General features: G+C 43.2%; 1 long non-coding RNA gene across 1 annotated transcript; it reads right to left on the reverse strand.

Annotated features, from left to right (window-relative positions):
- Positions 1–1,010: 1,010 nt before the first annotated feature.
- Positions 1,011–15,396, reverse strand: LOC147840237 (uncharacterized). The gene is made up of 3 exons (XR_015511274.1): positions 14,998–15,396; positions 2,280–3,326; positions 1,011–1,366 (listed from the first exon to the last, which is right to left on the reverse strand). It is a non-coding gene; the product is annotated as an uncharacterized LOC147840237 (long non-coding RNA).
- Between the last annotated feature and the right edge of the window lie 1,392 nt (positions 15,397–16,788).

A 16,788-nucleotide genomic window follows, 5' to 3' on the forward strand; every position in this document is an offset into this window, starting at 1 on the left:
CTGTATGAGACGGGTTTATCTAGCAGGTAAATAAGGTTTTCATACCATACAGTTGAGCAGCTAAACATTAAAGCACAATTTGCAGCGATCGCCGGTTTTCCCAATGTAATCTGAGCTATCTACTGCACGCACATTGCTATAAAGACACTATCTGAAGATGAATTTGCATACGTGAATCAGAAACATTTCCATTTAATAAATGTGGAAATAAAATATGATGCACAAACTTATCAATGATTCCTACTTGTCTTTCTCGTGATAAATAGTTGGCAAAATCTGATATGTAGCGGGGGAAAAAAGAAGAAAGAGTTCATAAGACGCTGGATTTGAACCGAGTTCATGCTTGAACGTGTCAAAACATGTTGACATGTGTCTTTCGAGCTGCGCCACTGAGACTGTTAAGGGTATTGCAACATTTTACACCTATAAATCACACTATTTCTTTTCTAATTCACTCAGTGCAATGTTTAGACCCAACTGTGTTAACCGCATCAGCTAAACTCTCCCACTCAATTTTTTTCTTTTGTTGTTAATTCCGGAGAACAAACTTGCAAATTACACCGCTTTTCTCCGGTCTACCTCTGAAAGGAGCACCTACAATTCACATTCTGTTCAAAGTTTCTTTTCTTGCTTGCTTTTGACAATGCTTTTTCGTTGGGTTTTGCCAAAGTAGAGTCATTTGCATATTCATACGGGGGAGGAGGCAGGGAGGGGTTTTGTGCTCGTGCATGTTGCGCTCAGTTTCATGTTCATTCAGATGTACAAAAGAATATGCGTGAGATTCGGCGTACGCAGTGTTTCATACATCTGACATTTTTTCTGCGTACGCACATTTACAGCTTTTTGCGTATGCAATGTTTTAGTATGATTTCTACGCAAGTCTTCGTACATGAGGCCCCAGGTGTGTGAGTACAAAGTACAGGTCTATGGAGACTGCATGTTCTGTGCTCTTGTTGCCACTAGGGCTGCACGATTGTGGCTAAAATGTGAATCATGATTTTTTTTTTTTTGCTTAAAATCAAAATCACGGTTCTTTCTCACGACTCTTTAGATGTAAAATAAAGGTTAATATGAGTAGGTTATTATTATTGTTAATTATCAAACATATCGTCACCTTGAAATTATAAGGTTCTATCTGCGTTCTGAATGATTTTGAGATATTGAGCTTCAAAGTTTTGCATTCCATATAGCAAACAATATGTGTGCAACATTTGTTTTCTTACGTCTTAAACTGTAAACAATAAGTTATCATTTAATAAGAATATGTCAATAACTTAATTTTGACAAAAATGTCAAAGATAGAATCTTATAGTTCCAAAGTGACGATATGGTAAAACAACAATAATAATATTAGGCCTACTACTACCTACTACAGGGGTGTCCAAACTTTTTGGGCCGAGGGCCAGATGCAAAAAAACAAACGTTGTCGCGGGCCAAATTTTACATACATCACACAGACACGCATATATATATATATATATATATATATATATATATATATATATATATATATATATATATATATATATATAGTTGAAGTCAGAATTGTTAGCCCCCCTAAATTATTAGCCCGCGTTTATTTTTTCCCCAATTTCTGCTTAACGGAGAGAAGATTTTTTTCCACACATTTCTAAACATATTAGTTTTAGTAACTCATTTCTAATAACTGATTTATTTTATCTTTGCCATGATGACAGTAAATAATATTTGACTAGATATTTTTAAGACACTTCTATACAGCTTAAAGTGACATTTAAAGGCTTAAATAGGTTAATCAAGTTAACTAGTCAAGTTAAGGTAATTAGGCAAGTTATTTTATAACAATGGTTTGTTCTGAAGACTTAAGGGGCTAATAATTTTGACCTTAAAATGGTTCATAAAAAAATTGAAACTGCTTTTTATTCTAGCCGAAATTAAACAAAAGAAAAAATATTATCAGACATACTGTAAAAATGTCCTTGCTCTGTTAAACATCATTTGGGAAATATTTAAAAAAGAATAAATCAAAGAGGGGCTAATAATTCAGACTTCAACTGTGTGTAGATAGATAGATAGATAGATAGATAGATAGATAGATAGATAGATAGATAGATCATAACAAGAACTGCTGCTTAATTAAATGCATGTAATAGCGACACCCAATGGTTATTTATTGAATTACGTTCATTTTTGTATAGCGGGCCAGATTCTATTGATATTTATAAAAAGCCTCGCGGGCCGCCACAAAAATGATTGCGGGCCGCAGATGGCCCGCGGGCCGTAGTTTGGACACGCCTGACCTACTACTACAGCCTTCTACTGTTGCTTAAAATGTTACATTTTTCATTTATATTATGAGAGGCCAGTTTTATTTTCACATCCTAGTGCAGCTCATGGCTGCTGTCATTGTGATAAAACACACACATGCAAATCATTCTTTCAGCGCAGTTCTCAAATGATTGCCCTGTGCAACAAACTGAACGTTATTTACAACTTTATTACTTGTTATTCACAGCCTATGCAGGTTCTGTTCACTAAAGTTGCCATCATTTGTGTGCATGCACAAGCGTTCTCGGCAGTAAACAAACAGCCTTGCAGTCAGCTCACGTGTGATTTCGCGACCGCGAATACATATTACATGAAGACAGAAATGGCATTTCTGGGTGAATTATACCCTATAAATACAGTATATGACACTTTTAACGTTTGCCTGGTAATAAACGTTGTTCATGTTCCGGTGAAGACTTGTGCCTTTTGTGAAGACTGCCTTTATGCTTGTCTCCTGACCTTGAAAATATAATTGTTTTAAATTGTAGAAAAGCTGAATCAAGGTTGTGTGTAGGATCGAATCGAGATTGTCGATTCAATCGTGCAGCCCTAGTTGCCATGGTAGGCAAAATGAGGTGGGTCCAGTGTGGATGGCAGAGAGTCTTTCAGATGTGCCAGGACCAACCGCTTGAAGCACTTCCTGATGATGTGTGTGAGGGCTACAGGGCGGCAGTTGTAACACTGTCTATGGTGGTGTTGATATATTCCAGAACAGAGGAAGTGTAGCTGTCAAGGTCTGTGTGAGAGCCACAGGTGGATTGGGAAGCCAACATACTCCAGTCTGTATGTTGAAACCTGTCCTGGAGTGTGGAGTCTGCCCCCGCTGGCCACACTTTGATGGACTTCACTGATGGCTTCACACGGATGATGAGGGGTGAGGAACAAAGAAAGGTGGTCTGATTGACCCAAGTGGGGGAGGGGGGTCACAGTGTATGCTTCAGCCATGTTTGTGTAAACATAGTCTAAGGTTTTGTTTCGTCTTGTGTGGCAGAAAATGTTTTGATGGAATTTGGGGAGCACTGTTGTAACATGAAATTAGCTCATTTTATTAATATTAATAATCAACTATATTAATAATTAATAATATTCCGGCTTAAGCTTCAGTCAGTTTGGTCAAACAAGCATATGATTGTATCTGATCATGCTCGTGCGACCGAGCGGACCCCCCGATTATGAATATCAATTATCAACAATAACAAATTATTATTAATCATTAATATTCCGGATCAATTTATTGTTAATTTGACCAAACAAATACAAGCAGAGCCGCCGCTCTTCCGAGCGGACACGGTAATAATCTATTCATTTAGAAAAAGGGAATTTAATTGCTACTTCTTGCAAAGTAGATTAATCATTCAAAAGTTTTAAACAACTTATAATAGCTAGGCAGGGGAATCTGTATTTCAGTGACATTTTCTCGTGAGGCAAACAATACAATTCATTTGATAATAATGGCATTTATTGACTAGTCAGACGTAACGAACAAACAAACGCACAAACATACATTAAACACAGAACAAAGGTAAACCACGTGGAGATATCGGGTCTATAGAACATGTAACAGCAAAGAGAAATAGTAAAGCTAGGAAATATAGATTTCAGATAAAAGAGTGACAAAACTTTCAGTTCCACACGCACCATTACAGACCACCAAGGTTATAAAAAACACCTTTTTGATAAAAGGGGCACAGCTTAATCGCATAACTAAAATCACCTGGTCTTTCATGTCTGGAGGTCTCTTTTATGCGTCTCTCTTCCGTCGTGATGAAACTCCTTTTGATGTCCTTCTTGATGCGTGGAGTTTGTAATGCAGTTCGGACGAACACGATCGCAAACTTTAAACTGAGTTTACTTTTGCCGGAAAATAAAGAAAACGTGGCGGGAAAGTCCATGCGTCGTAGGAAAGCCGCGTGGCCCGAAGGCCAACTCTTTGATGTTCTGTGTTCGGACGCTTTTCTTTCTGCCCAGATGTTTGGCAAAAGGTCTGGTTATACCTGCGGGTCACGTGACAACCCGTTCAGCATTATGACTAATGATTTCAGTACAAAGTTCGAGAGGGAACCCTTCCTTTGTCTCGAGGCTGCTCGTATGCATTTGAGTGTCCGCCTAAAGCATGCGAACAGGCATTTAATACAGGGCTTTAAAGAATAAAGCAATGCGAGTTATGGTCTTGCTCTATGCATCATGTGTTGTAAAATGGCAGCAGAAACCCATCGGTACCAAACATGGGGGGGTTTAAACGTACATCAACATAATTTTTCATATCCTTACAATATTTATGCTTTACAAAGGCCTAAAGGGAACATGCATACAGGTTATAAGAGAGGTTACACAGGTAAGAAAACTCAGAAATGAGATACATTTTACATAAGTTTACATAAGTTTACAAAACATAACACCTTAGTTTTGTGCTGGTTCAGGATTTGATGAGTTCATTTTCTTTCTGTCGGAACAGCCTCGTGGATGTGTGTGTGTGTGTATTTGGGCAGGAATGTCTTTGAGGCGACAGACCCTTCTTATCTCTCCAGTCCCCTGAACAACTTAAGCTGTCACGAAAATCCAGACTTCTTGGAGCCAGGAGTCGTAAAACCCATGCGAAATACTCAAATCAAATAGTAAATATCAAACACTAAAATCAATAAGTAATTTTACCTTCGGACTGTACGCTACACATCCCCCCTTCGCAACGAAGGAGGTTCGGAGCAAACCTCGTTGGTTGAGATCTAACTTGACGTACAGGATGGGTTGGAGGTGAGTTTCCTTGGACCTCCGTTGCTGGGTCGACGAGTCGTGGCTTAGACTCAAGCAGTGTTGACCTAGTTTCTTCATGCTCTTTCCCCCCTTTCCTGGTTTCACGCAGGAAAGCTTTGAGGGGGAGGTCAGGGGTGCACTTGTCCACTGGTGCTTGCATCTTATTGAATGGCGAAGCCCTTGTTAATGTGTGCTTCCCTGTTGTCGGGAGGCACGGAGTGGTAGTTGTTCTGCAGTTTTCCAGAGATGGGTGATAGAGGAGTATAGTTGTGAGGTTGCAGTGGTCTTCTGGTGATACTGAGGTACAGGATCGTGGCTGTATCCTGTGTAGAAAAGGAAGAGAGAGAGAGAGGGGGAACAGGGGAGAGAGTAGGTGGTGTCTGTGATGACTGTGCTTGGCTGGGCATTCCACTGTGACACCGGTTGCAGGGTCTCTACCCCCTTTCCTGGCTTGTGGCCCAGTGTTTGTTACTCTGGTTGTGATACGTAGGTTTGAGGGTTGGCTGCTATGCAGCTGAGCGTATACAACCAGGAGTCTTTGCCCTTCCTGTGTGATGTTGGTAGTGCAGGGTGAGTGCCTCTGTCCAAGTTGTTTACATCATCAGAAGATATGCCATGGTCTGGGCAGTGTCGTCGGTGCTGAGAGACACTCTACCCATTTGGTGTACTGGCATATGAGTTCAAGGGGAAGAGAAAGCGAAGGAGAGAAAAACACAAAAAAAAATAATTGTTGCTCCTTGTGAGCCCATGGAAGTGTCCCGCCCGATCCATCTGGGTGTCTGATCATGAGAGGATGGTTTCTCTGTGTTGCTGTGGTGCTCGGTGAATCAGCGCCCTGGGCATGTTTTGCTGTGTACAGGGTCAGTACATTAGCATTAGCATTACCCCCCTCTGGCTCTGAGGCAGCAAGAACTGTGGTGTCTTGGGGTCTTCAGGGACAACCCAAAAAGGATTCACACGCACCTGTTTTTTTTTTAAGATGTAATAGGTGTTGAGTGACATCTGTGTTGAAGCTGAGGTCAGACAGAAGGATCGGGTGGTAGGTGGGGTGAGTGGTGGAAACAAAAAAAAAAAACAACAAGAGACTAAGTAAAGGTAAAAATAAACCTGGTCTGACGTGAGGAGTCAGACGCCTATGTGGTCGCCATGTCGTTTGTCGACATTTGTCGGGCTGGTGGGATTGGATGTGGAAGCTGTGTTCGGTTAGGCAGGGTTGTTGGCTGCCGGTTACAGCTGCCAGATCTCTGGGCTTTGGTTGGGTGGTGACCATTGGTGGTGGTGTCATTGGCCCTCGTGACAATGCATTTGCTGATTTATCTTTCTATAGCCAGGCACCCTTTGACGTTTGGCTTGAGGACGGGCCAGATGGGTGCAGAGTAGATGTTGTTGTATTGACAGATGTCCTTTTTCCACCATGGAGTTGGGTATTTCCATGTGAAGGTCATTGGGACTTGCAGTCTAAAGAGTTTTTAGTGAGGGCACCATTGTAGTCATACAGGATGTGCTGACGTTTGTCGGTTGGCATCATCCTGCGTGGCCTCAGCATGTCTGTTCTGTTGAGGAAAGTGCCCTGTCTTCATCCATGTTAGTGATGGGGTGACGAGTGGCTAGGCACACGGCAAGGAGTTAGTCCTCTGTGAGCTCACTTCTGCCTACCGGTTCTTTGTTTACTGGTAAGACAGACGTGAGTGTGGCGAGCTGGAATGGAACAGTATAGTCTGTATTTTCTAAGCTCCCCTCTGGTGTTGTTGCATGTAGGGTGAGGCCACTAATTGGCCCAAGAGTTCAAAGTCATGGAACTCGTAGCTGACCAATCGTCCCAGTAGGTAGTCTTTGGGGATTTTTATGTCAGTTGCCATGCAGCTATTACACAAGGCATATAATGTTCATGAGGACAGTTCAATTTAGAGTATGGCTTCCAGGTTGAGGCCCAGTTTTATGCCGTCTGTTGTTGGTTGAAAGAAAACCCAATGTATGGTTTAGAGTTCGGCCTTTCGTATGGAGAGCCATATAGAGCACCTGTTTGTATAGGCTGGCACCACAGAGTCTTGTTTGATGATGACAGAGCAGGCCTCTGGCATGGTCTGGCCTGAGTGGGGCTTCTTGAGGGTGACAGCCATCGTTGTTGGCTGTGAGAAGTGTGGGTGCCTATAACCGGTCATTAAAGGTGTCTATATATATGCCTGACGATGTATCAGGCTATTAGCTCTGATGTGAACATCGTGCGGTGGGGCCGTGAGAGTTAGGACGGGATGGGTCAACCATCCGCCGTTCCGACTCAAGTTCAATGTGCAAATGCTGTTGGCAGTTGTCAAGTGTGAGAGTTCAGAATTTGGACAGTAGTGTGTATGCTTGTTAGTTGAACACAGGTCTGGGGGTCCGGTTATTTAACATTAAGCCCTTTGAGGCCTGGGGCAGCAAGCGTTGGGGTTGCTAGCTGGTTTGAAGGCTGCAGAGAAGGTTGCACCATCAGCCTGCCTGGTTGGCATTTAAGTGTTCGTTTTAGTCTCTGAGCTCTTGCTTTGAGTTACTCAAACAGGAGAGATGACATTAATGTGAGGTCTGCTCCGGTGCTGTCGCGCGTTTTTCACCTTTCTTTCATCTCCTCAGTTACAGCCAAGTAGCGCGTTGTTGCCATGCCATTTTGGTCAGGTTCCCCAAGAGTTGAAGTGCAGGGGCCTGAGCAGTTGTTTGTACGCAGGTGTGGCTGGTTGGTGGGCTGTGGCGCGGGAGGTAAACAAACAACCAGACCAGTGTTTCCTGGTACCTGAGGTTGCAAGCATGGTGGCACTGGCTGCTTCTTTGGGGAAGCGTGATGCTGCAGTTAGGTACACAGTCTTTAGCTTGTGTTGGACTCGCAGTACTCAGCGGGGATGGAGCAGAAAGCAGGTGTTCAGAGGGGTAAATGGTTTTGGACCCCCCTCTAGTCATAAGGAGTCTGGCTTGACTTCTTGTAGGGCCCCTTCAGGCTTTTTAGCAGTTCTGCTCATGACGCCACTGTGCTGTTGTTTGGTGTCAGGTTTTCACCTTTGGCTTTCTCTGGCATGTAACTAGCTGGATGCTGGTTGCTTGAGCTCCTAGCTACTGCAGGTTGGTCATTCCTTGGTTGCTGTAAGGCTCCTTTTGGGCTGCTTGTGGAGAGTGGCTTGTCCCAGTGTGTCTCTGAGCATCCTTTCTGGTGTTGGGACATGCGCCTTCCTGGCGGTGCTGTCCTCTGCTGGCGGAGAAAGGCTTTAACTCACTGTTTGGAAGTCTTGCGGCTGGGAAACAGTAACCAGCCTTTTAAAGTCAGCTCCGGATAAGATTCTGAGACAGGGTAGCTTGTAGGTGTTTGACAGTCTTTCAAAGCAGTTTTTGTTTTAAACAGATTTTATGAGCTAAACTCTGCCGCAGTTGGGTGGTCAGGGCGTGGGGGCAGGGCATTGCCCGGGTGCGGACTCACCACAGAAAGCAGGTTTTTGGGAGAGAGAGGATCTGGAAGTTGAAATCCTCCTCCATCCGTGGCTCATTTCCTGTCTTGAAGGGTTGGTGTAGTCGACTGCAGTATGCTTGTGAGGTCTCGTGGCTGTTCTGAGACCCATGGCGACAATCAGTCCTTACTCTGACACAGGGTCAGGTAAAACACTCTTGTAAGAGCTTTTGCATCGGCTGGTAATCTGCTTTGATGGCACGGGGCTATTGATTCAGGAAACTTCTTGCCTCACGGCTCGAAGTAATTCTTAGCAGATACAATTTGTTACAGAGAGTGGCACTTGGCCTCGTCTGTGTAAAAGTCAGTGTCTTAGAATTAGGAGTGCGTGTCGTCGCCTCCAGCAGGGTTTGGGGTGAAAGTTGGCATTTCCCTGGCCAGCTGGTTCAAAGTCTTTTGTTGACAGATGGTGTCTGTCGTGGGGGACCCCATTGGAGGGAGTCCTGGCCCTGTGTTGCTAATGGGCGTTGCTGGAATGCTGGCTGGCGGGGCGGCATGAGTTGGATTCACCCCCCTCTGCTGGTCTATCCAGTCTTGGCTTTTGGGGCTGACTGCGGCACTTCCCCTTTCGGGTAGTCACATGGGTTGTAGGAATGTGACAGTTCTAGGTGAACTCTGGTAAGTTCATGCTTAAAATCTTTTGTTGGGTTCCGTGTTGGAATTTTGCTCGGGCCCTCAGCCGTTGACTTTAGAGGCTTTGACCTGAGCTTCACTGTCTTTAGTTCTGCTCTTTACAATAGTGTTTCAGCTTGTAGCTTTACACTCAGTTCATCTTTGGCTTTCTCCTTTCGTCGCTCCTTGTGTGCGTTGTCCGCTTGTAGCTCCATCGGGGCGCGTGTAGTCTGTCTATTTCCTCCAGAAGTTCGGCGTCCTTTTCCCTCGTCGTCTTGCAGGCGTTCTGGGCTCGATGCTCCAGCTGGTTGAGACCCTTTCCTATGGGTCTGGCCGGTGCAAGGGTGAGGTGTGTCAGGGCCCTGGAGAGTTGAGTCTGGGCTTGGCTGTCATGGCTCCGGGCTAGGTCGTTCGCCCTCAGTGAATTAATACAGACGTCCAGCTGTTCTCTGCTTGGCAGCTCCATGGCGTCGTTGGGCAGGAGGTTGTGGGTTAAGCACTTAACCAGGCCTCCAGTTGGTCCCAGTGAGCAGCGGGCTGGATGCACTTGACATGCTGGTCTGTTGGGTGAGACAGAGATCACAAGGGAGAGAGAGAGAGACCCACATGGCCAAATTGAGTGGATGTTAGCATTGTGCTATATTATTAGTCTGACAGGGTTGTCAGCTAGAGGGTATGTGCCGGCTAGACGTTGGTCCTTCTAAGGATCCACTGGGGGCCGGACAATTCGGATGTCGAATTTGGGTGGCTAGATAACAGTTGATATCTACGTACTGGCCTCAAGGCTTTTAGTCATGCGCCAGGCTGTGCAAATTATCAATCAATTATTTAAATCACCCTGGTGGTTCTCAATAGCGTGGTCTCTGAGCAGGTCAAAGTAACTAAAAATAATTAAGTAAATAAAATAACAGTAACCAAAAAAAAAAACAAAAATAAATAAATAATACTAACGATAAGTTAGACAAAAAGGCACCTCGCTCGGATGAATGAGTGTACAGGGAAAGAAAAATGAAAGAAAATACTAATATGGATATCAGTAAATATGAATAAAAATAAAACAAAAAGACAGACAAGGATGAGAAGAGAGAGAGCGAGAGAGAGAGAGAGAGAATAGCAAAACCTATGGGCATGTCTAAAACGTTCGTTTTATAGTCCTGTAGTGGGCTAAGTTTAGACTAGGTTTTACATGCTATTTACACTTGGTGGTGAGTGAAAGGCATATAGATGAAGATCGCAAGAGCATGCTATCTGGTTAGACTTTCCCTAACTCCTACTGCAGTCGCTATCAGATCACTTGGCTATAATGTAACTTGGTTGTGAACTCACACAGCGTAGGCTTTTAGCACAATACGTAGCACTCAAGGAAGTCACTGACCGCCTGGCATGATTCAAAATTGGGTTTTGCCTGATGATTCCGGTGCCGCTCTAGGCCTGTAGAATGAGGTGGCCAATCTCACTCAGGCGGGCACGTGTGAGGAATCATGACAGGATAATTAACCAAGATTGACCGTATGCCAGTGGGCATGGACAGTGCTTCTTGGAGTACGATTGCTGATGCCACTGTGATCCACACAAGCCAGAGTGACAAAACGCCAAGGTATCTAACGCATCCTTCAGCAGGGGTCAGTTATGTCAGACAGATGAACCCAATCTTTTGATCTGCAACCTGAATGACCTGTACGCTTAACCACACAAGCACAGAGGACTCGGTTCCGGATACGGGCAGTACTATGGATCTACTATTCTGGGTGAGCCAGTTGGAGTAGGAATCTTAGTATGCTGTAGTATCTGATGGATAGAGAAGGTTATCACCCTGTGATGGAGGGAGGCTAAAGGAAAATTAAATCGGCATGAAAGAATTCAATAGAATAATCATAATAATCCCCTATAGTTAAAAGCAGTACAGGACGGCTTAGAAAAAGTAGAAAGAGTGCCTATGTATTCAGGGGCATCTACAAACATTAATGGGTTAGCCCAACAGGTTTTGATCAGATGTGGGATCTATAGATTGATAGCTCTGAATTTAGCTTCAGACTAATACTTGACATTATATAGTAATACTTTCCCTATAACCTAAGAGGTGAGGGAATAACTAAGGCATGAGGAAAAGATGGAGTAAAAAAAAAAAAAAAAAAATATATATATATATATATCAAAAGGGAAGAAAAATTATGCCTATTAATGATAATAATAGAGAGATTAAAGGCTATTCCCCAAATAGCAAAACCAACAAAATTAAAATTAAACATGACCTAAGTTTAGAATAGATTATAAGTAATAACAAAATAAACTGGACAACGGTATTAAATTGAAAAAGACAGACGGCAGAAAATTAATTAAAAAAATTGAAAGTAACAAAATAATTAATACTACCAAAAGAAATAAAAACAGAACAATAATCTATACTTAGGTAACTAAACTATTGTTTGGATAAAATGATAACAGGGAAAATAAAATGCTTAATCGAAATTAAAACAAATTAACTCCAAACTGTTTGACCATTTCTGACCACTTGAGACACAATGGTGGGCGGAACTGATGTGAGAAGAGCAGAAGGAGACAGGGGGAGATGTTTCCGAGTTGCACTTCACATTCGGTTAGCCTTGTGCTAAAGTTTGTTAATGTTACAAAATGTGAAGGGTTAGTTTGCTTAAGCTTTAGCTGGCGTTAGCCGCTAGCAAGAGGTTACGAGTTACGCTTCGCATCCGGTTAGCCTTGTACTAACAGTTTGGTAATATTTAGACGCGAAGGGTTAGTTTACTTAAGGCTAGTCGTTAGAAGCTAGCGAGTTGTTTTGCCCTGTGATGTAAGCCGCGTCACACACTCTGCCTCCTGAAGGCGGATCTTATGCTTTGGGGTGGTGGCTACGTCATTCATGCATGCGTGCGCGCCAAGCGGCAACCTCCCGCTCTCCCTCAGGAAGCCAATACGGAAGTAACTAAAACTGCAATTCATCCAAAATTCCGCTAGTCCTGGCCGCTCCTGGCTCCAAAACAGAGCAAATTTCAATTGAGCCCACTGTTAGAATGGCCAACTTTACAGCAGAAAAAAAGGTGTTTACAGCCTGGTACAAAAAAAGATTTTGGTTAATACAGGTAATATTACCCTTCATGACAACTGTGAGGGGGGTGAATTTTTTTATAACTCATCCGTTTCCTTTATATTAAGTTATATTAAGTTTGCATAATTAAGGGAGTGGCCACTTGAGTGACAGTTAGGTCTCGCTGGTCGCCGTCATGTCACCTCTGCAGATTAGCGACTGAACTCGGCATATTTATCGTATTTCTGTGTTGTTTTATGTGGCTTTACACAGTCAACTGCCTTTTGGACTTGTTTCCCACAATTATTAGATGGCATGGCATGCTGAGGGCACTTAAATGTGCTCACAAACCATTCACGTGGCCTCCGTTTCCCATGTGAGTAAAGTTATATACTTATATACCATCTCTGTACATGTATTTGTTTTATTTAAGATCATTTATCGTTTATATTTATATTTAGAGCTGTAATGCACTCCAGAATCTGTCAGATTGATTAGCTGTAGGCTCTAGAACAGTCATCTGAAGCGTTGTCATACAGTGTTATGCTGGATTTTATCAATAGTCTTACAGTAACTAACACAGACTATATCTGAAGTGTTTGTAAGTAATTTGTGTTTTCCTCCTGTTTAAAAACGTCATAAGAACAATGTTTAGTTGCTCAATGTATTACAGCAGTGTTTTTAAAAGTCTAAACACTTTATTGATATAGTGTACAACCAAGCACAAGTGGTCAGAATGCAAACAAGTCACAAGTGATAAAGTATTAAGCGTTTCTCCCAAAGTAAAGTGTGTCTGAACCAGGTCCAAGCTAAATGCTAGCAGGTGTCTGTAGCTCCGCTCACTCTCCGCCTCTTTGCCCTTGTTTGGTATCCCGCCGTGGGTGTGATGACGCGTGACCAAAATGGCGACGGTTGGCCGCGCCTACTTGTGGCTTCTTTTGCGCTCTTCAGAAACCTATGGGTGACGTCACGGATACTACGTCCATATATTTTACAGTCTATGGTGCGCGCGCACGAGTTGCGTGGACGAGGAGCCAATGAGCGCTCGAAGGGCCGTGTCATGAATGAAAGGAGCTCTCATTCATTTCACTTGGAGCTCTCATTCACTTGGTATGCGGCTGACTTCACAAAGGCAAAGCGCGAACCACTAAGATTCGCATAAGCGGTCATTATATCATGTTGCCGTAACACTGATAATAATATTCGACCATTACAATTAGACAAACAAACATAAAATGCGAGACGTCTCGCGAGGCGGTGCACGTTTGTACACAGATTTGGTCCGGACGAACATAACTGAAATATAGGAATTCACATCCATATCAGATTTTGGTACCATTTAAAAAACATGCTTATGGTTCTGAGAATTCCTTTCGTCAGAAAGCGGTTAATAGGCAAGCTTGCAGCTCCCAAATACATTAATTTAGAACCGTCCAGCAGTTCTGAAATTAATTTCACACGGCGGCGAAGCAAAGAGGTTAAACGATAGGCAGCTAATCTAACAGTTTGAAACCACGGGAGAAATAGTCTAGAGGTTTTCTAGCTATAAGAAGGCCTTTTAAACGGACAGGTTTGAGGTTTCCAAACTGTCCCACAAACTGTTCCTCCGACAGGCACACTAATATATTTAAATGATTTGCGGAACATGCGTCTCAGCAAAATCGATTTAAAATATATGTGAACTGCAGTTTAAATTGTTACACTCCACACGGGCAGCTCTCTGCTGTGTAGGTGATCAGAAGGGCTAGAGGAGGCTTTTCGTCCTCCCAGCTTTGAAGAAAAGGAAATGCTTCTCGCGGTCCTTTTATTTTCTTCTATAGCGCGCTCCATAAATCACAATTAATTGGAAAGTTTGTTTCAAAGAAAATGTTTGAAAAACTGCTCGCATAGTCTCCACCAATATGTAACATGAAATTAGCTCATTTTATGAATATTAATAATCAACAATAACGATTTATTCTTAATTATTAATATTCCCGCTTAAGCTTCAGTCAGTTTGGTCAAACAAGCATATGATTGTATCTGATCATGCTCGTGCGACCGAGCGGACTCCCAGATTATGAATATCAATTATCAACAATAACGAATTATTATTAATCATTAATATTTCGGATCAATTTATTGTTAATTTGACCAAACAAAAACAACCCGTTCAGCATTCTGACCAATGATTTCAGAACAAAGTTCGAGCGGGAACCCTTCCTTTGTCTCGAGGCTGCTCGTATGCAAATTTGAGTGTCCGCCTAAAGCATGCGGACAGGCATTTAATACAGGGCTTTAAAGAATAAAGCAATGCGAGTTATGGTCTTGCTCTATGCATCATGTGTTGTAAAATGGCAGCAGAAACCCATCGGTACCAAACATGGGGGGGTTTAAACGTACATCAACATAATTTTTCATATCCTTACAATATTTATGCTTTACAAAGGCCTAAAGGGAACATGCATACAGGTTATAAGAGAGGTTACACAGGTAAGAAAACTCAGAAATGAGATACATTTTACATAAGTTTACATAAGTTTACAAAACATAACACCTTAGTTTTGTGCTGGTTCAGGATTTGATGAGTTCATTTTCTTTCTGTCGGAACAGCCTCGTGGGGTTTGTGTGTGTGTGTGTGTGTGTGTATTTGGGCAGGAATGTCTTTGAGGCGACAGACCGTTCTTATCTCTCCAGTCCCCTGAACAACTTAAGCTGTCACGAAAATCCAGACTTCTTGGAGCCAGGAGTCGTAAAACCCATGCAAAATACTCAAATCAAATAGTAAATATCAAATACTAAAATCCATAAGTAATTTTACCTTCGGACTGTACGCTACACTGTCTTTAAGTTTGAGTGACTAAAATCACTCGCTGCAATAAAAGCAGCCTCCAGGTGAGCAGTCTGTTGTTTGCTGATGGCTGCATGACGTTCATTCATAGCAAGCTTTGCATCAGCATCGGGAGGAGTATAGGCAGCAGTTATAATGGTGGAGGTGAACTCCCGTGGTAAATAGAATGGTGTACATTTAACTATTAGAAATTCTAGGTTAACACAGCAATGTCTCCCAATGATGACAGAGTTTGTGCACCAATCTTTGTTAATATAAATGCATAATCCTCCACCTCTGGTTTTCATCCACTGTTCTGTATGCTCGAAACGTGGGATGCTCAGTGAAAGATACACATATCCTGTTGTTTAGCCATTTTTCTGTAAAAAATCATAACATTACAGTCCCATTGTCACCGACTCGGTCCCAGTCATTCCCCTCGCTGGCCAGCAGAGGTCATCATCACCAGACTATTGACATTACGTCATCCATGTACACTGATTGCAGACACACCTGACACACATCCAGCAATCACACTCCACACACATATAAGCAGCACACACACGCTGCTTCATTGCGAAGTCTTGTTTTGCCCTGGCAAACACTACTGAGCGTTCTCATCCTTGTCTGCCTTCCTGTTGTGATCCTGCTTCGTTTATTAACCAAGTCTTGCCTGCCGCCTGCCTTATACTTCAGCCTAAATCCTGACTTTGATCCTAGCCGCCTGCCTTTGAACTCTAGCCTGATTACCGACTCTGATACTAGCTGCCTGCCTCTGACCCATGCCTGCTTACTCCTCCTGTGTTTACCTGCCGCCAGCCAAACGACTACATACTACTGTGTTTGATGTGAGTTTGCACACGCACAACATCTGTGTGCTATTGTTTATTAAACTGTGTTTAATAAAAATACTGCAAATGGATCCCTCCGTGTCAGCCACTTTGTTACAGAAGACTTCGCCAGACCTGGATCCCGCAGCCCTACAGGTCCTTTCCAACGAACTCACAACTCAAGCTCAAGTTCTAGCGACCCACCAGCAACAGCTTGCTTATCTCACCCAGCACCATGCGAAATTTAAAAGTTGCAACCCCAGTGCAACCCACCACCAGTTACTCTACTCACCAACCTCCGGTAACCTTTACTTCTCATCATACCAGTCCCCGCCTGGCATTCCCTGACAAATTTTTTGGTAACCCTTCGAAATTTAAAGGTTTTCTGCTGCAATGCAAGCTGTTTGTCCCCCAACAACCCCATATGTTTTCTGATGAACACAGCAAGACCGCCTTCGTTTGCTCATTGCTATCTGGAAAAGCCCTGGAATGGGCTACTGCAGTCTGGCCGGATAACACCCCCACGTTTCCAACATTCAAGGAGTTTCTCCAGCAATTTTCTGTAGTATTTGAGGGAGGGAGGTCGAAACGCTGAAGGACGTCGAAACCCCGAGGGAGGTCGAAACGCTGGCAAAGAATTATTAGCCCTCCAGCAAAATTATCAACCAGCGGCGGAGTTCGCTCTCCATTTTCGCACTTTGGCTGCACAAACTGGCTGGGCTGACGATCCTCTTAAAACCTTCTACCGCATAGCATTGAACCCTGAATTGCAGACCAAACTAGCATGCAGAGATGATGGCAAATCTCTCGATCAGCTCACTGAGCTTTCGATCAGGCTGGATAATCTGCTTCGCACTTGAAAACTCTCACCTTTCACTCTCTCATGCAACTGGGTCGAGCCCATTTTTCCCCGGAAGAGCATGAGAAACGCATCAAGAATAACCTCTGCCTGTATTGCGGTCTTGGAGGT

This window comes from Danio rerio, chromosome 16 (assembly GCF_052040795.2).
Source record: "Danio rerio strain M-AB ecotype USA chromosome 16, GRCz13ab, whole genome shotgun sequence".
Classification (NCBI taxonomy): Eukaryota; Metazoa; Chordata; class Actinopteri; order Cypriniformes; family Danionidae; genus Danio; species Danio rerio.